The sequence below is a fragment of the Balaenoptera physalus genome, assembly GCF_965194825.1.
Source record: "Balaenoptera physalus genome assembly, contig: HAP1_SCAFFOLD_2168, whole genome shotgun sequence".
Taxonomy (NCBI): Eukaryota; Metazoa; Chordata; class Mammalia; order Artiodactyla; family Balaenopteridae; genus Balaenoptera; species Balaenoptera physalus.
Window position 1 is genome coordinate 32,681 of NW_028124638.1, and position 25,357 is coordinate 58,037.

Genomic DNA, 25,357 nt, shown 5'->3' on the forward strand with positions numbered 1-25,357 from the left:
TATTGAACACCGGGCTAGGTTTCATGAGGGATACAGAAGTTCTGGCCATCTCTGGTTTTGGGTATCCCTTATTTGTTGAGACCTTTGCGTTGTTTGGTTGCCTTTTGTCTGTTTTCCAGATGGGAAAACAGGAACAAGGGAAGTATAGGTTATTACTAGGTGGGGTTGAACAAGTGGAGCAGCAAACTGCAAAGCAGAAAGAAGAGGGACGTACTATAGAGGGATGTGATTTCCATTTTCAAGGCGCCTGCGTCCTGTGCAGGGAGACAGCCTAACATAAAATGTGCCTAACAAAAGATCTATTGACTTCTTACTAAAAATCTCCAGTTCATATAACCCAGGGGTTTATACCTTCTCCTTTAAAAGTTCTATTCCTGGGACTTCCCTGGTGGTCCAGTGGTGAAGACTCTGCGCTTCCAATGCAGCAGGCGTGGGTTCAATCCCTGGTTGGGGAGCTAAGATCCCACATGCTGCGCAGCCAAAGAAATTTTTTTCAAAAGTTATACTCCTGTGTTGTTGAATTTAGTGGTTTAGATTTTGTTTGAATGTTAAGAAGATTTCAGTTTATTTACCAGGAACAAACAAAACATAATGTAAAAATAGTTTCCCAGAAACGATTTCCATCGTTCTCTTCTTCCCTTTCTCCCGCAGACCGGTGTTTCATCTTGACAAGTTCTCTGAAGTTCTCTGTCATTCCATAGGAAAGCGGTCTGGCTTGGAGGTTGCAATCCCAGGGAATTTTTCATCAGCGGGGAAGTCTCCATCACTACAGAGGAATCAAGGGAGAAGTCAGTCCCGGGTAAGTGAGATGCTCCCCCTAAACACCAACACAGCAGTCGTGTACCTTTCAAGGGGTTCAGGGGCAAGATGGGCAAGGCATTTCTACTAACTCTTCTTAAGGATCATGGACAGTGTGCCCTATGCTACGAGGTAAGCGGTGACTGTTGTAATTCTTACTGGTGATCATTTCATGTCACTGATCCTTGGCTCTCTTTGTATCTCGTAGGACTGTTGTTAAGTCCAATACAAAATGAGTCTTCTTTTTAAAAAACTGAAATGTTTTACAAAGCCTAGCATTCTCATAGAGAGTCCTTTGAATTCTCCCCACTTTCCCGAGAGGCTAAGAACACTTCACACCATGAACTAGGAGAGGGGGTAGAGCCCTTTCTGATGAAATATAGAAACAAAGACAGAGTCTTAGCCTGCTTGCTCTCTGGACAGGATCTCGGACCACAAGGTCTTAAATCCTGGTATAAATGACGGAAGTGAGGACAGTTCAACTGGCACTCTCATAACAAGAGTTCTGAAACACCTTCCAAAGAGAATGTAGCAGTAGACGAGGGAAGGGAGTGCTACAGTGTGGTAGTACAGGGGGAATGCTCGGCTACAGCAGTGAAAAATGTGGTACCTATTGGTGTGCTCTCGGGGTTCTTGTACATGTAGCATAGATGACCTTTACAGTGTCCCTCCCACCTTCCCACCTGCATTAGGTGTTCTGTTTTTTTGTTTGTTTGTTTGTTTTTAATTTACGTTGATTGATTGATTGATTGATTGAACTTATTTATTCTACGTATTTATTTTTTTGGCTGCACTGGGTCCTCATTGCTGTGCACGGGCTTTCTCTAGTTGCGGCTAGCGGGGTCTACTCTTGGTTGCGGTGTGCGGGCTTCTCATCGCGGTGGCCTCTCTTGTTGCGGAGCATGGGCTGTAGGCGCGTGGGCTTCGGTAGTTGCGGCTCACGGGCTCTGGAATGCAGGCTCAGTCGTTGTGGCACATGCGCTTAGTTGCTGCACGGCATGTGGGATCTTCGCAGACCGGGGCTCGAAGCCGTGTCCCCTGCATTGGCAGGCGCCACCAGGGAAGCCCTAGCTGTTCTTACATAGAGTCTAAAAACAGAGAGCACTGAGAGAAGGTAGTGGTTATTAAAGGCTCAGGATCTAAATTCTACCTGTCTCTACACCCCTTCCCAGCTGTCGATTTGACCCCGTTTGTGAATGCCGACCTCATTCTTCAACTTGCTCTGCCGTTTGTATACTCACCTTGAAAACTTGTTTCTGTGATGCGTTGAGCAGACACAGGGTGGCAGATTGCAGAGGTGGAAGCTGGTGGTCGGATATTTGTGGGCTGAATCTCCTTCAGTCCCATTCCCATTTCTGGTTGCGCAGAGGCCCTACTTCCTGTGTATGACGCGGAGCCATAGGATTGCGGGCAGGAGCCAAGTTCTCCATACAGTGAAGACCCCAGTGTGCCTTGGTTATAGTAATATACCTGGCTTCCTTCCTGGTAGGGAAGTGACAGGCGGCTATGCCCCTGATTTGGAATCTGAGATGGTGCTCCCTGAGCAAGCCTGGCAGAAAGTGATGGATATAGAGGGACCATGTTATTGGCGTCTGAAGTTTTATCATACTGGGCTGCCATAAACATGGAGGAAGCAGCTGGGTGCCGGTCAGTGAGTGCCAGAGTAAAGTCTCCGAGTGAAGAGGAATTCTTTTCAGTGCTTCCTGTGATGTCCCACTCAAGAACACCTGGATAGGAAGGAGCTGAAGTGGAGATCTGGCTGTGGTCAGTAACTCCAGATAACATAGTCGTGCTAGAATGTTGGTAAAGGTAGGCACTACCCATGAGTGTCTGGAAAGAGGTACCGGTAGCCGATGCCGAACTGACGGCAGGGGCAGAGACTCTGGAGAAGTTGCAGACACTTCGTGTTAGGGAAGTTGCATTGCTCACCTCGGGAAGAGAATGCTGCAGAGAACTTAAGAGTTCCAAGTAGAGATGGATTTTGGAAATTTTCTGTAAGAACAAGAGGGACATGAAAAACTCAGGGAGGTTGAGAAATTCTCACTACGTTTGAGGAACAGCATTATCTTAAGGTTCTTGCTCTCAGGACACCTGTACTATCGATCCTTCCTGAGAAACCCAAAATCAGACAGTTAATGATGGCTGTAAGGACTGAGCAGTTTTCCACTCTTCTGTATTAACTGCCTGTGCTCCCATCTTGGGCACAGATGGGCAGAAGAACCAAGTGGTATGGTTCAGACGTTGTTGTCTAGGCTGGAAGCAACCTTCTCCCTGCCCTGTCTTTCCCTTCAGCCTGCACTCGTATTGACTTCTATGCTATTTCCTAGACTGGAAGCATTTTAGAACTAGGAGGCCCTTAGAGAACTTCTATTTTCTCAGTCTCATTTCATGAGTAAGGAAACTGAGGCTCAGAGAGGTCGGGTTGACTTGTTCAAGTTCTCTCATTATGTTAGTATCATTACCAGGTTTCAGAACCTAAGTATCCTGACTTCCTTGCCAGGACTCCACTCTGAGCATGATACTGCCAGAAAGCAGGAGAAATAGAACTTATAATATAGGCATTTTTTTTGTCCATTAGAAAACAGTACGGCTATTACCATTGTCATCTTCAGTGTCTCCCTTTGCTTGTGCAGTTCCCACGCTATTACCTAGAGTTGACGTATAGCTCAGTCCAACTGGTGAATTTTAAGAGTCCTTTTTGCCCTCTTCAAGCCTGGTTTCTCATCCTACCTCAAAATGATTGCCCGAAAGTGGATTTCTTAAGTGCTTTTGGAAAGAGAAAAGTTACCTGATTACTTCAGATTACTCATCTATAAAGTGGTTATAACACCACCACCAATAATAATAGCAGTAATAATTAATAGATGAATAAGCTGACCTATTGCGTATGATTTATATGGAGGAAGATACAATAAGTTCTAGAAAGACAAAGAAAAATCATGACAAACATATTACGTAACGAAAAAGAGATCCATAGATATTAATGAAAACTGGGGTATGTGGCAAGTATCAAAGCATAATGAATTTACTAAGAAATGACATTCTGTACCATCCATGCAATATTATGAAAGTGAATTTTGCCCACTCTATTTTAGTGAATACTATTAACCAAAAAACACGATAGAGGTGATAGAGGTGAATGAATTCCTAGCCAGTGCATACAGACAGAGAAGGTATATCAGTAAAAACTGCATGACAAGCAACAGAATGCAATAAATGTGAATGTATAGGTAGCCACAACATATATAGACAAGTATTTCAATGAAAACTGGTACGAAGCAGACAGCAAAATAATAAGTGTAAAAGAGTTTCATTATTGTGCTCATTCCTATTTTTACCCAGCAAGTAACAGGTATTAAGCCTAGGAGAAATATATATTTCAATGAATATAATTTATATAATAAGCAGAAAGGAACCTTAAAAAGTATCAAGAAGGTTTTTGTATTTATCCTAGAACTTAGATTAGAATCATCTTCAACATCCAAGAAGATGGCATCCCAAAACCTCAAAAAAAATCATCCCTAGAATCCAATTAAAAAAGATTTTCAAATGTAAGAAAATCCAAAGGACTCCCCAGTATTGTTTTAGATAAATGTGGATGTTTGTTTGTTTTTTTCTTTTGCTGCGCCGCGTGGCCCTGGCCGTGAAAACACCGAGTCCTAAGCACTGGACCGCCAGGGAATTCCCTAAATGGGGAATTAGAGATGTGGGGCTTGACTTTTTCTTTTTCTTCTTCGGTAGCTAAGATCTACAAGCGAACGATGGCTGTTGATCAATGTGCTCTCTGTGTTAGGAAGGAAATAACTGTAAAAATGAAAAGCAACCTTGCCTTAGAAGCTACATATCACACAAAGGAAATAGTCCTTCTGATTCAGTTTAGAAGATATCACTTAAAATGTTTAATTGGTAAAATGTCTACCTACTTTAAAAATTAGAAAGAGTAAAACACTGAAAAGCAGCCCCCTAGATAACCACTTTGGTTTCTTGTTTACAGGAAGCATCATTTCTAAAACGTATTTCTAAAATGTTTATATTCAAAACTGTCAAGTGCCAACTGTATTCAGAGAGGCAATAAAAGAAAGAAAACGGAGTATGACTTTTCTGATAAGCTGCCTTTCCTGGTGATCCCCTGTTCTGGCCTTACTTTCCTTCTTAGTCTGTTAATGTAAGGATTTGCTACCGTCAACTTTGTTTTGCCCTGCTCTGAGCAGATTTCCCTCTGTGCTGTTTCTGCTTTAATTTAAAATCTTTGGTTCCCATCAACATTCCATGGCAAACTACGTCTTTCTTGAGAGCTCCTCTATGCTTTCCCTCTTCATTCTTACATTTTTTCCCCATCTCTTGGTTCCTGCTGGCCTGTGCTAATGAAAACAATCCTAAACTTCCTTACGTTTGACGCTGTGCCTCCCTATATAGCCCAGTACTCTCCATCCTCTCTCCCTATTCTCTCTTTTCAACTAGTCGAAATACTAGTGGAGGGAGACCATTAGAGATGAAACATCTTGGTATATATTGCTAGTTTTCTGTGTCACCTGGCTTTTCTACGTTTCTGTTGAAACACTCTTGAGAAGTCTCTGATTTCATTTTCTACATGGGTACCCTTTAAGGCTCAATATTGTCAAAGAAGGGGATCAGAGTGATCAACCCAATGTGGTATCCTAAAGTAACAGATAAGGAAAGCAACAGGCTTTGTGAGGCAGTCAGTGCTTTGTCCAAAGTCACACAGACAGTAAACGTCAAAGTCAAAACTGAAATTAGGTCTCCAGACTTGTAGTTCAATACTTTCCCTCATTATTCCACGCTATTTTGAATCTCCTACTCAATTTAGGGGCAAAAGAAATCGAACGCAAAACTTTCCAAAGTTTCTTTTCTTACCTGACATGGTCAGAGAAGAGGAGACATCAACTGCAGGTGCAAGGGATGAGGAGACAACACTAGAGGATGTCTGAGTGGCTGCAGCTGAACGGCGCACGTGTCCAGTACAGAGGTCACTGGTTACTGGTCCAAACAGCTCCACGGAAACCCCAAGACCTCTACCAAGTGGTAGTAGGTTTGGTAGGAGAGTGATGTCACAAAGCAGGCAGTTAGTTGAAAGGTATGAGATAGCCAATAGGGAGGTCCGATCCCCAACAGGAAGGCGGGCTTGGGTGAAGAGAGCGTAGGAGAGCTAAAACAACCCCTCAATTTCTGAGCTCTGGGGAGGAAATCCTAGAAGACAGATTTACCTCCCCCAGGCTCTTCCATTAGGGAAATCATTGCAACATTTCTTACAGACGTTCATTAATATAATTAACTAACAGTTACTTATATTCTACAGGGTATTCTATTTTATGTATCATACACTTAGAGCTATATAGATGTTATTCAATTAATAATTCTTAGGAAGGAAAGAGCCATCTAGTTTGAACTATTACAGTTGTTCTGAAATCATATGTGTCTAATGAGTGACCTGATAGCAGATTGTAAGGAGCAAAAGTAGGGATTAAGAAGCTCTTTTTGTAACTTGGTTCAAGAGTAGGGTGAAGTTTGTTGAGTGTACCTTGTGGAGAATGTTGTGGTCCAAGGCTCTTCTCTTTTAGTTTCTTCTCCTTGACTCCTACCTTCCTTGGGCTGGGCTAGGCTGGGGGCCAGGTTGGGCTTGCGACTTAACATTTCTCTTCCGCTTTCTTTTTTTTTCTTCCATTATGGGCATTGCTTCTAGGACAAGCCTTGATCTTGCATTGGATGTTACTTCCTGTCAACTTCCAGCAGCAGGAGTCTTCTTTTCAGTGCTTGATGCTTCACGAAATAGACTCTGCCCGTTGGCAGCAAATACCAGAGAGCTAGGAGACAGAGCTGGTTGCAGACCTTTCCTCTTCCAGCCTTTGGTTGCAATTCTTTGGCCCATAATTTGCTAGCTCTAGTTCCCTGGGCCACACAGGTATCCTGCCATCCAGCTCTTTTTATATGTGAGAGACATTCTGAACACTGTCCCTTTTTCTTTGCACAGAAGTATATACAGTGTGGCAGTTACTGTAATCTCCTCCCCCTTGCAGACAGCCACTCTAGAATCTTGGACCTCTAGGACTCTCTGTCTTGCATGCTTGGGTGCAAGGCCAAGCAAAATGAAGAGGAGAATAATTAGAGAAAGAGGAGGACGTTGGTGGAGAATTGGGAGCAGGTAAGGTGAAAGGGCACAGGAGAAAAGAGATGCATGTAGATTTTTTGGTTTCTGTGGGAAACAAGTTGACACACTTGGGCCTCATTTTGTATTAACAGAACAGAGAGTTGTAGATATAAGTAGCTAGATAGTGCAGCAACTGCCATGAAGTCTGTACACTGAAGAGAACAGTCTCACATCTAGTTTTCATTTTGTTTTATGTCATATTACCTTATTTATAGCATTCACTGGTATGTTTGTAGAATACAGATATTTTAAAATGCTCTGGTTTTGTCTACATGGTTATTTCCTTGTCCTATTTGTAAGGAATCCAACATTGTAAGACATATTGCATGTTTTTCTCTTGACGATCGTTTACCTTGAAGCGTCATGAACTAACTTGAGCTGTTGGATTTTGTGGAGAAACTTTAAAAAGGGTCTGTGAAAAAGGCATTGCAGTGAGTCCCATTATGCACCCGAGCGTAAGGAGCAGATATCTGCCACCAGCCCAACTTGGCCTGGATTGCCTCTGTTTTAGTTCCCCCGGTTAGTGCTTTTCTCCCTAACCACTCTTGTGACTGTGATAATGTGAGTAAGGGCTGAGTTGCTAATGATTTATGTGTGAGGTAAGCTGGTTTGAGGGAGGAAATCTATGGACCTAGTCATTTTCCTTGGTGGTAAGCTTTCAGGGGTGCAAAGATTGATCTTCCTGAGGACTTTTGTGGTACCAGGAAGCTATCGCATAGATGGGACCTCCAAAGACACACATTGAATCTTTAGGCCTGTTTTTCCTATTATGAGATATGAGTTTCTTTACTGATGGGGATGCTGCTTATCTGAGAAGAAATTGTGAAAGGTGTTGTAGTGTAGAGGTGTGGCTTAAGCTTTTAAGTTTTCTTCAAGGTTTTTCCCCTAAGCTTCATACTTCAGACGGCCTACTTACATGATACTAGTATGTGATGTCAGGCTAACAACTTCCTAAATACCTGCAAGCCAGATCAGTGTCTCTTTTCTCTGTATTCCCATGGAAATCAAGGGTCCCGCCGAATTTTCCATCGAAACAGTTGATTTGTGTTGTCTCTAGGAATTCTAAAGGCCGTACCGTTGCTTCCTAACCGGTGTCATTTGGGAGATCTACCTCTGTACGTTCAAATGATTAATTTTGAGACTTTGCACATGTGTGCAGTAAACCCTTTAATTCCCTAAGACCTTCCTTTCCTCCATCTCATACCCCATTAAGCCCGCTTCAGTTTATCTCCTGAATTTCTTTGGAATCTGTCAGCTCTCCCTCAACATCCTAATACTGAACTTGCCTGTCTGTTGCGATTAGGTCCTAACTAGTGTCCATATATCTTGTTTCCTTCCAATCCATTCTTCACACAAGAAAGCTTCAAAGCAAGTTGGAACATTGCTCATAAACATCGCTCACAAACATTGTTTTGAGACTGGAAAACACAGTGTTGGCCTTTAAGACTCTGCGTGGTCTAGAATTCTCTCTGCTTCTCTAGCCCCATCTTTTGCCACTTGTGCCCTCACTTTCTATGCTTCAGATACACTGAATTAACCTTAGTTCTCACTCATCTGACAGAAGTCAGTTGAGAAATTATTTTTCACTGTGATTCCTAGCATTAAGGAATTTGATGATCAGGTTTTGTATGAGGACTAAAACTAAACTGGGAAGTGGAAGAATTGCGTTTCAACTGTTTCAGTCAACACGCATGTATTAATGATACCTAAGTATTGAACACCGGGCTAGGTTTCATGAGGGATACAGAAGTTCTGGCCATCTCTGGTTTTGGGTATCCCTTATTTGTTGAGACCTTTGCGTTGTTTGGTTGCCTTTTGTCTGTTTTCCAGATGGGAAAACAGGAACAAGGGAAGTATAGGTTATTACTAGGTGGGGTTGAACAAGTGGAGCAGCAAACTGCAAAGCAGAAAGAAGAGGGACGTACTATAGAGGGATACGATTTCCATTTTCAAGGCGCCTGCATCCTGTGCAGGGAGACAGCCTAACATAAAATGTGCCTAACAAAAAATATATTGACTTCTTACTAAAAATCTCCAGTTCATATAACCAAGGGGTTTATACCTTCTCCTTTAAAAGTGATATTCCTGGGACTTCCCTGGTGGTCCAGTGGTGAAGACTCTGCGCTTCCAATGCAGCAGGCGTGGGTTCAATCCCTGGTTGGGGAGCTAAGATCCCACATGCTGCACAGCCAAAGAAAATTTTTTCAAAAGTTATACTCCTGTATTATTGAATTTAGTGGTTTAGATTTTGTTTGAATGTTAAGAAGATTTCAGTTTATTTACCAGGAAGAAACAAAACATTATGTAAAAATAGTTTCCCAGAAACGACTTCCATCATTCTCTTCTTCCCTTTCTCCCGCAGACTGGTGTTTCATCTTGACAAGTTCTCTGAAGTTCTCTGTCATTCCATAGGAAAGCTGTCTGGCTTGGAGGTTGCAACCTCCAAGCCAGACGTTTTGTGTGACACAAACTCAAGAACTCCCCAAGTCCTGCAGTAGCAGAAACAGTCACATACTTGAGAGTAACCCACCATGTGCACTTGGGGACATTTCAGTGACAGCTCCAGTCCAGAGTGCCAGGCGTCTCCTGGCCCTGCCTCCAGCTCCAAGCCAGGGACAAACAGAGAGTAAGAACGTGGATGATTTCAAAACCAAGCTTTCAAAGCCTCTGGATGCCTACCAGATCCCAGTAGAAAACCAAGATCCTCCACTACTCCCTTTAGGAATCCCTGATATTCCCCAGCCGCTGGCCTGCACCGATCCCCTCAGCCAAGAGGAGCAGCCTGGTTCTGAAAATGCTGATCTGGGAGAGAACAGCCTGAGTCGTCAGGACCTAGGGACACTTGAAAATGGGATTGAACCTAGCAGTGGTCTTGCAGACATTACTACACTGGCGGAGGATATTCACCTTCCCCAGCTCTTTAATTCTTTGAAAGATCTTGATCGATCCCAAGGTCCCAACGTGATCAAAGCTAAAGACACCAGAGCCATTAAGGTGAATCAGGTGCAGGAAAAGCCAAGTGTCGTGAAGGTTCCCTCTGATCAACCCAGGAAGAACAAACAGAAAGCCTCTGAGCCTATCAGTGGTGCTCCCAAGGCCAAAATCCAGCCAAAGGATCCAGAGTGCCTGTTAGGGGGAGAAGCGGTTATATGCACTGCTGCAGTCAGTGACAGGGCTCCTGCGAACACGGCCAAGCACTCTCAAGGCAAACCTCAGAAAGCTGCATCCGGAAAGATCAGCAAAACTGAGAGCCATGGGCAGGAAAAGACCAAAAGGACCAGAGGAAGAAACAAGGCTGAAGAGAACAAGCAGTCAGGGAACAAAGTCAAGGCAGAAGACAAGCCAGCAATCCCCAACACGAAGCCAAAGGAACACCAAACCGAGCTTCGCCAAGAGAGCTTTCAAAAGCCTCGAACCTCCCTTGGCGTGCGCGTGCTGGAGTCTGTGAAGGTTCTTCATGCGCTGGGGAAGAAGAATGAGACGAAAACTGGGCTCTCTTCCTGTCGGCTCTTGGGAAATTCAAGCAACCCCAAAGACCCCCAGCCACCCCCAGCTATCCAGCCATGGCGGCATACCCCACGTGAGGGTAAGAGTGCTGAGAAAACGCAAGTCCAAGCCCAGAAAGCAGATACAGTCCAATCCAAAATGAGTCTTATTTTTAAAAAACTGAAATGTTTTACAAAGCCTAGCATTCTCATCTAGAGTCCTTTCAATTCTCCCCACTTTCCCGAGAGGCTAAGAACACTTCACACCATGAACTAGGAGAGGGGGTAGAGCCCTTTCTGATGAAATATAGAAACAAAGACAGAGTCTTAGCCTGCTTGCTCTCTGGACAGGATCTCGGACCACAAGGTCTTAAATCCTGGTATAAATGACGGAAGTGAGGACAGTTCAACCGGCACTCTCGTAACAAGAGTTCTGAAACACCTTCCAAAGAGACTGTAGCAGTAGACGAGGGAAGGGAGTGCTACAGTGTGGTAGTACAGGGGGAATGCTCGGCTACAGCAGTGAAAAATGTGGTACCTATTGGTGTGCTCTCGGGGTTCTCGTCCATGTAGCATAGATGACCTTTACAGTGTCCCTCCCACCTTCCCACCTGCATTAGGTGTTCTTGTTTTTTTTTTTTTTTTAATTTATGTTTATTTATTTATTGTTTGAACTTATTTATTCTACGTATTTATTTTTTTGGCTGCACTGGGTCTTCATTGCTGTGCACGGGCTTTCTCTAGTTGGCGGCTAGCGGGGGCTTCTCTTGGTTGCGGTGTGCGGGCTTCTCATCGCGGTGGCGTCTCTTGTTGCGGAGCATGCGCTCTAGGCGCGTGGGCTTCGGTCGTTGCGGCTCATGGGCTCTAGAATGCAGGCTCAGTCGTTGTGGCACATGGGCTTAGTTGCTCCACGGCATGTCGGATCTTCGCAGACCGGGGCTCGAACCCGTGTCCCCCGCATTGCATTGGCAGGCGGATTCTTAACCACGGCGCCACCAGGGAAGCCTAGGTGTTCTTATATAGAGTCTAAAAACAGAGGGCACTGAGCGAAGGTAGTGGTTACTGAAGGCTCAGGATCTAAATTCTACCTGTCTCTACACCACTTCCCAGCTGTCGATTTGACCCCATTTGTGAATGCCGACCTCATTCTTCAACTTTCTCTGCCGTTTGTATACTCACCTTGAAAACTTGTTTCTGTGATGCGTTGAGCAGACACAGGGTGGCAGGTTGCAGAGGTGGAAGCTGGTGGTCGGATATTTGTGGGCTGAATCTCCTTTAGTCCCATTCCCATTTCTGGTTGCACAGAGGCCCTACTCCCTGTGTATGGCACAGAGCCATAGGACTGCGGGCAGGAGCCAAGTTCTCCATACAGTAAAGACCCCAGTGTGCCTTGGTTGTAGTAATATACCTGGCTTCCTTCCTGGTAGGGAAGTGACAGGCGGCTATGCCCCTGATTTGGAATCTGAGATGGTGCTCCCTGAGCAAGCCTGGCAGAAAGTGATGGATATAGAGGGACCATGTTATTGGCGTCTGAAGTTTTATCATACTGGGCTGCCATAAACATGGAGGAAGCAGCTGGGTGCCGGTCAGTGAGTGCCAGAGTAAAGTCTCCGAGTGAAGAGGAATTCTTTTCAGTGCTTCCTGTGATGTCCCACTCAAGAACACCTGGATAGGAAGGAGCTGAAGTGGAGATCTGGCTGTGGTCAGTAACTCCAGATAACATAGTCGTGCTAGAATGTTGGTAAAGGTAGGCACTACCCATCCATGAGTGTCTGGAAAGGGGTACCAGTAGCCGATGCCGAACTGACGGCAGGGGCAGAGACTCTGGAGAAGTTGCAGACACTTCGTGTTAGGGAAGTTGCATTGCTCACCACGGGAAGAGAATGCTGCAGAGAACTTAAGAGTTCCAAGTAGAGATGGATTTTGGAAATTTTCTGTAAGAACAAGAGGGACATGAAAAACTCAGGGAGGTTGAGAAATTCTCACTACGTTTGAGGAACAGCATTATCTTAAGGTTCTTGCTCTCAGGACACCTGTACTATCAATCCTTCCTGAGAAACCCAAAATCAGACAGTTAATGATGGCTGTAAGGACTGAGCAGTTTTCCACTCTTCTGTATTAACTGCCTGTGCTCCCATCTTGGGCACAGATGGGCAGAAGAACCAAGTGGTATGGTTCAGACGTTGTTGTCTAGGCTGGAAGCAACCTTCTCCCTGCCCTGTCTTTCCCTTCAGCCTGCACTCGTATTGACTTCTATGCTATTTCCTAGACTGGAAGCATTTTAGAACTAGGAGGCCCTTAGAGAACTTCTATTTTCTCAGTCTCATTTCATGAGTAAGGAAACTGAGGCTCAGAGAGGTCGGGTTGACTTGTTCAAGTTCTCTCATTATGTTAGTGTCATTACCAGGTTTCAGAACCTAAGTATCCTGACTTCCTTGCCAGGACTCCACTCTGAGCATGATAGTGCCAGAAAGCAGGAGAAATAGAACTTATAATATAAGCATTTTTTTTGTCCATTAGAAAACAGTACGGCCATTACCATTGTCATCTTCAGTGTCTCCCTTTGCTTGTGCAGTTCCCACGCTATTACCTAGAGTTGACGTATAGCTCAGTCCAACTGGTGAACTGAAAGAGTCATTTTTGCCCTCTTCAAGCCTGGTTTCTCATCCTACCTCAAAATGATTACCCGAAAGTGGATTTCTTAAGTGCTTTTGGAAAGAGAAAAGTTATCTGATTACTTCAGATTACTCATCTATAAAGTGGTTATAACACCACCACCAATAATAATAGCAGTAATAATTAATAGATGAATAAGCTGATCTATTGCGTATGATTTATATGGAGGAAGATACAATAAGTTCTAGAAAGACAAAGAAAAATCATGAAAAACATGTTACGTAACGAAAAAGAAATCCATAGATATTAATGAAAACTGGGGTATGTGGGCAAGTATCAAAGCCTAATGAATTTACTAACAAATGACATTCTGTACCATACATGCAATATTATGAAAGTGAATTTTGCCCACTCTATTTTAGTGAATACTATTAACCAAAAAACACGATGGAGGTGATAGAGGTGAATGAATTCCTAGCCAATGCATACAGACAGAGACGATAAATCAGTAAAAAATGCATAACAAGCAACAGAATGCAACAAATGTGAATGTATAGGTAGCCACAACATATATAGACAAGTATTTCAATGAAAACCGGTACAAAGCAGACAGCAAAATAGTAAGTGTAAAAGAGTTTCATTATTGTGCTCATTCATATTTTTACCCAGCAAGTAACAGGTATTAAACCTAGGAGAAATATATCTGTCCATGAATATAACTCATATAATAAGCAGAAAGGAAGCTTAAAAAGTATCAAGAAGGTTTTTGTATTTATCCTAGAACTTAGAATCATCTTCCACATCCAAGAAGATGACATCCCAAGACCTCAAAAAACCATCATCCCTAGAATCCAATTAAAAAAAATTTTCAAATGTAAGAAAATCCAAAGGACTCCACAATATTGTTTTAGATAAATGTGGATGTTTGTGTTTTCTTTTTTTCTTTTGCCGCGCCGCGTGGCCCTGGCCGTGAAAGCACCGAGTCCTAAGCGCTGGACCGCCAGGGAATTCCCTAAATGGGGAATTAGAGATGTGGGGCTTGACTTTTTCTTTTTCTTCTTCGGTAGCTAAGATCTACAAGCGAACGATGGCTGTTGATCAATGTGCTCTCTGTGTTAGGAAGGAAATAACTGTAAAAATGAAAAGCAACCTTGCCTTAGAAGCTACATATCACACAAAGGAAATAGTCCTTCTGATTCAACGTAGAAGATATCATTTAAAATGTTTAATTGGTCAAATGTCTACCTAGTTTAAAAATTAGAAAGAATAGAACACTGAAAAGCAGCCCCCTAGATAACCACTTTGGTTTCTGGTTTCTAGGAAGCATCATTTCTAAAACATACTTCTAAAATGTTTCTATTCCAAACTGTCAAGTGCCAGCTGTATTCAGAGAGGCAATAAAAGAAAGAAAACGGAGTATGACTTTTCTGATAGGCTGCCTTTCCTGGTGATCCCCTGTTCTGGCCTTACTTTCCTTCTTAGTCTGTTAATGTAAGGATTTGCTACCATCAGCTTTGTTTTGCCCTGCTCTGAGCAGATTTCCCTCTGTGCTGTTTCTGCTTTAATTTAAAATCTTTGGCTCCCATCAACATTCCATGGCAAACTGCCTCTTTCTTGAGAGCTCCTCTATGCTTTCCCTCTTCATTCTTATATTTTTTTCCCATCTCTTGGTTCCTGTTGGCCTGTGCTAATGAAAACAATCCTAAACTTGCTTACGTTTGACTCTGTGCCTCCCTATATAGCCCAGTACTCTCCATCCTCTCTCCCTATTCTCTCTTTTCAACTAGTCGAAATACTAGTGGAGGGAGACCATTGGAGATGAAACATCTTGGTATATATATCGCTAGTTTTCTGTGTCACCTGGCTTTTCTATGTTTCTGTTGAAACACTCTTTTGAGAAGTCTCTGATTTCATTTTCTACATGGGTACCCTTTAAGGCTCAATATTGGAAAAGAAGGGGATCAGAGTGATCAACCCAATGTGGTATCCTAACGTAACAGATAAGGAAAGCAGCAGGCTTTGTGAGGCAGTCAGTGATTTGTCCAAAGTCACACAGACAGTAAACGTCAAAGTCAAAACTGAAATTAGGTCTCCAGACTTGTAGTTCAATACTGTCCCTCATTATTCCACGCTATTTTGAATCTCCTCCTCAATTTAGGGGCAAAAGAAATCGAACGCAAAACTTTCCAAAGTTTCTTTTCTTACCTGACATGGTCAGAGAAGAGGAGACATCAGCTGCAGGTACAAGGGATGAGGAGACAACACTAGAGGATGTCTGAGTGGCTGCAGCTGAACGGCGCACGTGTCCAGTACAAAGGTCACTGGTTACTGGTCCAAACGGCTCCACGGAAACCCCAAGACCTCTACCAAGTGGTAGTAGGTTTGGTAGGAGAGTGATGTCACAAAGCAGGCAGTTGAAAGGTATGAGCTAGCCAATAGGGAGGTCCGATCCCCAACAGGAGGGCGGGCTTGGGTGAAGAGAGCGTAGGAGAGCTAAAACAACCCCTCAATTTCTGAGCTCTGGGGAGGAAATCCTAGAAGACAGATTTACCTCCCCCAGGCTCTTCCATTAGGGAAATCATTGCAACATTTCTTACAGACGTTCATTAATATAATTAACTAACAGTTACTTATATTCTACAGAGTATTCTATTTTATGTATCATATACTTAGAGCTATATAGATCTTATTTAACTAGTATCCTTAGGAAGGAAAGAGCCATGTAGTTTGAACTATTACAGTTGTAACTTGGTTAAAGAGCAGGGTGAAGTTTGTTGAGTGTACCCTGTGGAGAATGTTGTGGTCCAAGGCTCTTCTCTTTTAGTTTCTTCTCCTTGACTCCTACCTTCCTTGGGCTGGGCTAGGCTGGGGGCCAGGTTGGACTTGCGACTTAACATTTCTCTTCCGCTTTCTTTTTTTTTTTTTTTTTTCTTCCATTATGGGCATTGCTTCTAGGACAAGCCTTGATCTTGCATTGGATGTTCCTTCCTGTCAACTTCCAGCAGCAGGAGTCTTCTTTTCAGTGCTTGATGCTTCACGAAATAGACTCTGCCCATTGGCAGCAAATACCAGAGAGCTAGGAGACAGAGCTGGTTGCAGACCTTTCCTCTTCCAGCCTTTGGTTGCAATTGTTTTGCCCATGATTTGCTAGCTCTAGTTCCTTGGGCCACACAGGTATCCTGCCATCCAGCTCTTTTTATATGTGAGAGACATTCTGAACACTGTCCCTCTTTCTTTGCACAGAAGTATATACAGTGTGGCGGTTACCGTAATCTCCTCCCCCTTGCAAACAGCCCCTCTAGAATCTCGGACCTCTAGGACTCTCTGTCTTGCATGCTTGGGTGCAAGGCCAAGCACAGTGAAGAGGAGAATAATTAGAGAAAGAGGAGGACATTGGTGGAGAACTGGGAGCAGGTAAGGTGAAAGGGCACCGGAGAAAAGAGATGCATGTAGGTTTTTTGGTTTCTGTGGGAAACAAGTTGACACACTTGGGCCTCATTTTGTATTAACAGAACAGAGAGTTGTAGATATAAGTAGCTAGATCGTGCAGCAACTGCCATGAAGTCTGTACACTGAAGAGAACAGTCTCACATCTAGTTTTCATTTTGTTTTATGTCATATTACCTTATTTATAGCATTCACTGGTATGTTTGTAGAACGCAGATGTTTTCAAATGCTCTGGTTTTGTCTACATGGTTATTTCCTTGTCCTATTTGTAAGGAATCCAACATTGTAAGACATATTGCATGTTTTTCTCTTGACGATTGTTTACCTTGAAGCGTCATGAACTAACTTGAGCTGTTGGATTTTGTGGAGAAACTTTAAAAAGGGTCTGTGAAAAAGGCATTGTGGTGAGTCGCATTATGCACCCGAGCGTAAGGAGCAGATATCTGCCACCAGCCCAGCTTGGCCTGGATTGCCTCTGTGTTAGTTCCCCTGGTTAGTGCTTTTCTCCCTAACCACTCTTGTGACTGTGATAATGTGAGTTAAGGGCTGAGTTGCTAGTGATTTATGTGTGAGGTAGGCTGGTTTGAGGGAGGAAATCTATGGACCTAGTCATTTTCCTTGGTGGTAAGCTTTCAGGGGTGCAAAGATCGATCTTCCTGGGGACTTTTCTGGTACCAGGAAGATATCGCATAGATGGGACCTCCAAAGACACACATTTAATTTTTAGGCCTGTTGTTCCTATTGTGGGATGTGAGTTTCTTCACTGATGGGGATGCTGCTTATCTGAGAAGAAACTGTGAAAGGTGGTGTAGTATAGAGGTGTGGCTTAAGCTTTTAAGTTTTCTTCAAGGTTTTTCCCCTAAGCTTCATACTTCAGACGGCCTACTTACATGAGACTAGTATGTGATGTCAGGCTAACAACTTCCTAAATACCTGCAAGCCAGATCAGTGTCTCTTTTCTCTATATTCCCATGGAAATCAAGGGTCCCGCCGAATTTTCCATCGAAACAGTTGATTTGTGCTGTCTCTAGGAATTCTAAAGGGCGTACCGTTGCTTCCTAACCGGTGTCATTTGGGAGATCCCCCTCTGTACGTTCAAATGATTAATTTTGAGACTCTGCTCATGTGTGCAGTAAACCCTTTAATTCCCTAAGACCTTCCTTTCCTCCATCTCATACCCCATTAAGCCCGCCTCAGTTTATCTCCTGAATTTCTTTGGAATCTGTCAGCTCTCCCTCAACATCCTAATACTGAACTTGCCTGTCTGTTGCGATTAGGTCCTAACTAGTGTCCATATATCTTGTTTCCCTCCAATCCATTCTTCACACAAGAAAGCTTCAAAGCAAGTTGGAACATTGCTCATAAACATCGCTCACAAACATTGTTTTGAGAATAGAAAACACACTGGTGGCCTTTAAGACTCTGCGTGCTCTAGAATCCTCTCTGCTTCTCTAGCCCCATCTTGTGCCACGTTTGCCCTCACTTTCTATGCTTCAGATACACTGAATTAACCTTAGTTCTCACTCATCTGACAGAAGTCAGTTGAGAAATTATTTTTCACTGTGATTCCTAGCATTAAGGAATTTGATGATCAGGTTTTGTATGAGGACTAAAACTAAACTGGGAAGTGGAAGAATTGCGTTTCAACTGTTTCAGTCAACACGCATGTATTAATGATACCTAAGTATTGAACACCGGGCTAGGTTTCATGAGGGATACAGAAGTTCTGGCCATCTCTGGTTTTGGGTATCCCTTATTTGTTGAGACCTTTGCGTTGTTTGGTTGCCTTTTGTCTGTTTTCCAGATGGGAAAACAGGAACAAGGGAAGTATAGGTTATTACTAGGTGGGGTTGAACAAGTGGAGCAGCAAACTGCAAAGCAGAAAGAAGAGGGACGTACTATAGAGGGATGTGATTTCCATTTTCAAGGCGCCTGCGTCCTGTGCAGGGAGACAGCCTAACATAAAATGTGCCTAACAAAAGATCTATTGACTTCTTACTAAAAATCTCCAGTTCATATAACCCAGGGGTTTATACCTTCTCCTTTAAAAGTTCTATTCCTGGGACTTCCCTGGTGGTCCAGTGGTGAAGACTCTGCGCTTCCAATGCAGCAGGCGTGGGTTCAATCCCTGGTTGGGGAGCTAAGATCCCACATGCTGCGCAGCCAAAGAAATTTTTTTCAAAAGTTATACTCCTGTGTTGTTGAATTTAGTGGTTTAGATTTTGTTTGAATGTTAAGAAGATTTCAGTTTATTTACCAGGAACAAACAAAACATAATGTAAAAATAGTTTCCCAGAAACGATTTCCATCGTTCTCTTCTTCCCTTTCTCCCGCAGACTGACTGGTGTTTCATCTTGACAAGTTCTCTGAAGTTCTCTGTCATTCCATAGGAAAGCGGTCTGGCTTGGAGGTTGCAATCCCAGGGAATTTTTCATCAGCGGGGAAGTCTCCATCACTACAGAGGAATCAAGGTTGAAGTCAGTCCCGGGTAAGTGAGATGCTCCCCCTAAACACCAACACAGCAGTCGTGTACCTTTCAAGGGGTTCAGGGGCAAGATGGGCAAGGCATTTCTACTAACTCTTCTTAAGGATCATGGACAGTGTGCCCTATGCTACGAGGTAAGCGGTGACTGTTGTAATTCTTACTGGTGATCATTTCATGTCACTGATCCTTGGCTCTCTTTGTATCTCATAGGACTGTTGTTAAGTCCAATACAAAATGAGTCTTCTTTTTAAAAAACTGAAATGTTTTACAAAGCCTAGCATTCTCATAGAGAGTCCTTTGAATTCTCCCCACTTTCCCGAGAGGCTAAGAACACTTCACACCATGAACTAGGAGAGGGGGTAGAGCCCTTTCTGATGAAATATAGAAACAAAGACAGAGTCTTAGCCTGCTTGCTCTCTGGACAGGATCTCGGACCACAAGGTCTTAAATCCTGGTATAAATGACGGAAGTGAGGACAGTTCAACTGGCACTCTCATAACAAGAGTTCTGAAACACCTTCCAAAGAGACTGTAGCAGTAGACGAGGGAAGGGAGTGCTACAGTGTGGTAGTACAGGGGGAATGCTCGGCTACAGCAGTGAAAAATGTGGTACCTATTGGTGTGCTCTCGGGGTTCTTGGACATGTAGCATAGATGACCTTTACAGTGTCCCTCCCACCTTCCCACCTGCATTAGGTGTTCTGTTTTTTTGTTTGTTTGTTTGTTTTTAATTTACGTTGATTGATTGATTGATTGATTGAACTTATTTATTCTACGTATTTATTTTTTTGGCTGCACTGGGTCCTCATTGGTGTGCACGGGCTTTCTCTAGTTGCGGCTAGCGGGGTCTACTCTTGGTTGCGGTGTGCGGGCTTCTCATCGCGGTGGCCTCTCTTGTTGCGGAGCATGGGCTGTAGGCGCGTGGGCTTCGGTAGTTGCGGCTCACGGGCTCTGGAATGCAGGCTCAGTCGTTGTGGCACATGCGCTTAGTTGCTGCACGGCATGTGGGATCTTCGCAGACCGGGGCTCGAAGCCGTGTCCCCTGCATTGGCAGGCGCCACCAGGGAAGCCCTAGCTGTTCTTACATAGAGTCTAAAAACAGAGAGCACTGAGAGAAGGTAGTGGTTATTAAAGGCTCAGGATCTAAATTCTACCTGTCTCTACACCCCTTCCCAGCTGTCGATTTGACCCCGTTTGTGAATGCCGACCTCATTCTTCAACTTGCTCTGCCGTTTGTATACTCACCTTGAAAACTTGTTTCTGTGATGCGTTGAGCAGACACAGGGTGGCAGATTGCAGAGGTGGAAGCTGGTGGTCGGATATTTGTGGGCTGAATCTCCTTCAGTCCCATTCCCATTTCTGGTTGCGCAGAGGCCCTACTTCCTGTGTATGACGCGGAGCCATAGGATTGCGGGCAGGAGCCAAGTTCTCCATACAGTGAAGACCCCAGTGTGCCTTGGTTATAGTAATATACCTGGCTTCCTTCCTGGTAGGGAAGTGACAGGCGGCTATGCCCCTGATTTGGAATCTGAGATGGTGCTCCCTGAGCAAGCCTGGCAGAAAGTGATGGATATAGAGGGACCATGTTATTGGCGTCTGAAGTTTTATCATACTGGGCTGCCATAAACATGGAGGAAGCAGCTGGGTGCCGGTCAGTGAGTGCCAGAGTAAAGTCTCCGAGTGAAGAGGAATTCTTTTCAGTGCTTCCTGTGATGTCCCACTCAAGAACACCTGGATAGGAAGGAGCTGAAGTGGAGATCTGGCTGTGGTCAGTAACTCCAGATAACATAGTCGTGCTAGAATGTTGGTAAAGGTAGGCACTACCCATGAGTGTCTGGAAAGAGGTACCGGTAGCCGATGCCGAACTGACGGCAGGGGCAGAGACTCTGGAGAAGTTGCAGACACTTCGTGTTAGGGAAGTTGCATTGCTCACCTCGGGAAGAGAATGCTGCAGAGAACTTAAGAGTTCCAAGTAGAGATGGATTTTGGAAATTTTCTGTAAGAACAAGAGGGACATGAAAAACTCAGGGAGGTTGAGAAATTCTCACTACGTTTGAGGAACAGCATTATCTTAAGGTTCTTGCTCTCAGGACACCTGTACTATCGATCCTTCCTGAGAAACCCAAAATCAGACAGTTAATGATGGCTGTAAGGACTGAGCAGTTTTCCACTCTTCTGTATTAACTGCCTGTGCTCCCATCTTGGGCACAGATGGGCAGAAGAACCAAGTGGTATGGTTCAGACGTTGTTGTCTAGGCTGGAAGCAACCTTCTCCCTGCCCTGTCTTTCCCTTCAGCCTGCACTCGTATTGACTTCTATGCTATTTCCTAGACTGGAAGCATTTTAGAACTAGGAGGCCCTTAGAGAACTTCTATTTTCTCAGTCTCATTTCATGAGTAAGGAAACTGAGGCTCAGAGAGGTCGGGTTGACTTGTTCAAGTTCTCTCATTATGTTAGTATCATTACCAGGTTTCAGAACCTAAGTATCCTGACTTCCTTGCCAGGACTCCACTCTGAGCATGATACTGCCAGAAAGCAGGAGAAATAGAACTTATAATATAGGCATTTTTTTTGTCCATTAGAAAACAGTACGGCTATTACCATTGTCATCTTCAGTGTCTCCCTTTGCTTGTGCAGTTCCCACGCTATTACCTAGAGTTGACGTATAGCTCAGTCCAACTGGTGAATTTTAAGAGTCCTTTTTGCCCTCTTCAAGCCTGGTTTCTCATCCTACCTCAAAATGATTGCCCGAAAGTGGATTTCTTAAGTGCTTTTGGAAAGAGAAAAGTTACCTGATTACTTCAGATTACTCATCTATAAAGTGGTTATAACACCACCACCAATAATAATAGCAGTAATAATTAATAGATGAATAAGCTGACCTATTGCGTATGATTTATATGGAGGAAGATACAATAAGTTCTAGAAAGACAAAGAAAAATCATGACAAACATATTACGTAACGAAAAAGAGATCCATAGATATTAATGAAAACTGGGGTATGTGGCAAGTATCAAAGCATAATGAATTTACTAAGAAATGACATTCTGTACCATCCATGCAATATTATGAAAGTGAATTTTGCCCACTCTATTTTAGTGAATACTATTAACCAAAAAACACGATAGAGGTGATAGAGGTGAATGAATTCCTAGCCAGTGCATACAGACAGAGAAGGTATATCAGTAAAAACTGCATGACAAGCAACAGAATGCAATAAATGTGAATGTATAGGTAGCCACAACATATATAGACAAGTATTTCAATGAAAACTGGTACGAAGCAGACAGCAAAATAATAAGTGTAAAAGAGTTTCATTATTGTGCTCATTCCTATTTTTACCCAGCAAGTAACAGGTATTAAGCCTAGGAGAAATATATATTTCAATGAATATAATTTATATAATAAGCAGAAAGGAACCTTAAAAAGTATCAAGAAGGTTTTTGTATTTATCCTAGAACTTAGATTAGAATCATCTTCAACATCCAAGAAGATGGCATCCCAAAACCTCAAAAAAAATCATCCCTAGAATCCAATTAAAAAAGATTTTCAAATGTAAGAAAATCCAAAGGACTCCCCAGTATTGTTTTAGATAAATGTGGATGTTTGTTTGTTTTTTTCTTTTGCTGCGCCGCGTGGCCCTGGCCTTGAAAACACCGAGTCCTAAGCACTGGACCGCCAGGGAATTCCCTAAATGGGGAATTAGAGATGTGGGGCTTGACTTTTTCTTTTTCTTCTTCGGTAGCTAAGATCTACAAGCGAACGATGGCTGTTGATCAATGTGCTCTCTGTGTTAGGAAGGAAATAACTGTAAAAATGAAAAGCAACCTTGCCTTAGAAGCTACATATCACACAAAGGAAATAGTCCTTCTGATTCAGTTTAGAAGATATCACTTAAAATGTTTAATTGGTAAAATGTCTACCTACTTTAAAAATTAGAAAGAGTAAAACACTGAAAAGCAGCCCCCTAGATAACCACTTTGGTTTCTTGTTTACAGGAAGCATCATTTCTAAAACGTATTTCTAAAATGTTTATATTCAAAACTGTCAAGTGCCAACTGTATTCAGAGAGGCAATAAAAGAAAGAAAACGGAGTATGACTTTTCTGATAAGCTGCCTTTCCTGGTGATCCCCTGTTCTGGCCTTACTTTCCTTCTTAGTCTGTTAATGTAAGGATTTGCTACCGTCAACTTTGTTTTGCCCTGCTCTGAGCAGATTTCCCTCTGTGCTGTTTCTGCTTTAATTTAAAATCTTTGGTTCCCATCAACATTCCATGGCAAACTACGTCTTTCTTGAGAGCTCCTCTATGCTTTCCCTCTTCATTCTTACATTTTTTCCCCATCTCTTGGTTCCTGCTGGCCTGTGCTAATGAAAACAATCCTAAACTTCCTTACGTTTGACGCTGTGCCTCCCTATATAGCCCAGTACTCTCCATCCTCTCTCCCTATTCTCTCTTTTCAACTAGTCGAAATACTAGTGGAGGGAGACCATTAGAGATGAAACATCTTGGTATATATTGCTAGTTTTCTGTGTCACCTGGCTTTTCTACGTTTCTGTTGAAACACTCTTGAGAAGTCTCTGATTTCATTTTCTACATGGGTACCCTTTAAGGCTCAATATTGTCAAAGAAGGGGATCAGAGTGATCAACCCAATGTGGTATCCTAAAGTAACAGATAAGGAAAGCAACAGGCTTTGTGAGGCAGTCAGTGCTTTGTCCAAAGTCACACAGACAGTAAACGTCAAAGTCAAAACTGAAATTAGGTCTCCAGACTTGTAGTTCAATACTTTCCCTCATTATTCCACGCTATTTTGAATCTCCTACTCAATTTAGGGGCAAAAGAAATCGAACGCAAAACTTTCCAAAGTTTCTTTTCTTACCTGACATGGTCAGAGAAGAGGAGACATCAACTGCAGGTGCAAGGGATGAGGAGACAACACTAGAGGATGTCTGAGTGGCTGCAGCTGAACGGCGCACGTGTCCAGTACAGAGGTCACTGGTTACTGGTCCAAACAGCTCCACGGAAACCCCAAGACCTCTACCAAGTGGTAGTAGGTTTGGTAGGAGAGTGATGTCACAAAGCAGGCAGTTAGTTGAAAGGTATGAGATAGCCAATAGGGAGGTCCGATCCCCAACAGGAAGGCGGGCTTGGGTGAAGAGAGCGTAGGAGAGCTAAAACAACCCCTCAATTTCTGAGCTCTGGGGAGGAAATCCTAGAAGACAGATTTACCTCCCCCAGGCTCTTCCATTAGGGAAATCATTGCAACATTTCTTACAGACGTTCATTAATATAATTAACTAACAGTTACTTATATTCTACAGGGTATTCTATTTTATGTATCATACACTTAGAGCTATATAGATGTTATTCAATTAATAATTCTTAGGAAGGAAAGAGCCATCTAGTTTGAACTATTACAGTTGTTCTGAAATCATATGTGTCTAATGAGTGACCTGATAGCAGATTGTAAGGAGCAAAAGTAGGGATTAAGAAGCTCTTTTTGTAACTTGGTTCAAGAGTAGGGTGAAGTTTGTTGAGTGTACCTTGTGGAGAATGTTGTGGTCCAAGGCTCTTCTCTTTTAGTTTCTTCTCCTTGACTCCTACCTTCCTTGGGCTGGGCTAGGCTGGGGGCCAGGTTGGGCTTGCGACTTAACATTTCTCTTCCGCTTTCTTTTTTTTTTTTTTTTTTTCTTCCATTATGGGCATTGCTTCTAGGACAAGCCTTGATCTTGCATTGGATGTTACTTCCTGTCAACTTCCAGCAGCAGGAGTCTTCTTTTCAGTGCTTGATGCTTCACGAAATAGACTCTGCCCGTTGGCAGCAAATACCAGAGAGCTAGGAGACAGAGCTGGTTGCAGACCTTTCCTCTTCCAGCCTTTGGTTGCAATTCTTTGGCCCATAATTTGCTAGCTCTAGTTCCCTGGGCCACACAGGTATCCTGCCATCCAGCTCTTTTTATATGTGAGAGACATTCTGAACACTGTCCCTTTTTCTTTGCACAGAAGTATATACAGTGTGGCAGTTACTGTAATCTCCTCCCCCTTGCAGACAGCCACTCTAGAATCTTGGACCTCTAGGACTCTCTGTCTTGCATGCTTGGGTGCAAGGCCAAGCAAAATGAAGAGGAGAATAATTAGAGAAAGAGGAGGACGTTGGTGGAGAATTGGGAGCAGGTAAGGTGAAAGGGCACAGGAGAAAAGAGATGCATGTAGATTTTTTGGTTTCTGTGGGAAACAAGTTGACACACTTGGGCCTCATTTTGTATTAACAGAACAGAGAGTTGTAGATATAAGTAGCTAGATAGTGCAGCAACTGCCATGAAGTCTGTACACTGAAGAGAACAGTCTCACATCTAGTTTTC

The 25,357-nt window shown here is 43.2% G+C and overlaps 1 long non-coding RNA gene across 8 annotated transcripts in view; it reads left to right on the forward strand.

The window, feature by feature from the left end:
* Positions 1-25,357, forward strand: part of LOC309654174 — a 59,625-nt gene that overhangs the window by 29,212 nt on the left and 5,056 nt on the right. For 7 of the 8 annotated variants that reach the window (XR_014259961.1, XR_014259962.1, XR_014259963.1 and 4 more), the window contains 3 exons: positions 652-799; positions 9,327-9,396; positions 18,923-19,000. This is a non-coding gene — a long non-coding RNA (uncharacterized lncRNA). Of the gene's footprint in view, positions 1-651; positions 800-9,326; positions 9,397-18,922; positions 19,001-20,488; positions 20,929-25,357 lie in introns of those variants that run through there. The other variant, XR_014259964.1, reaches the window with a different exon arrangement.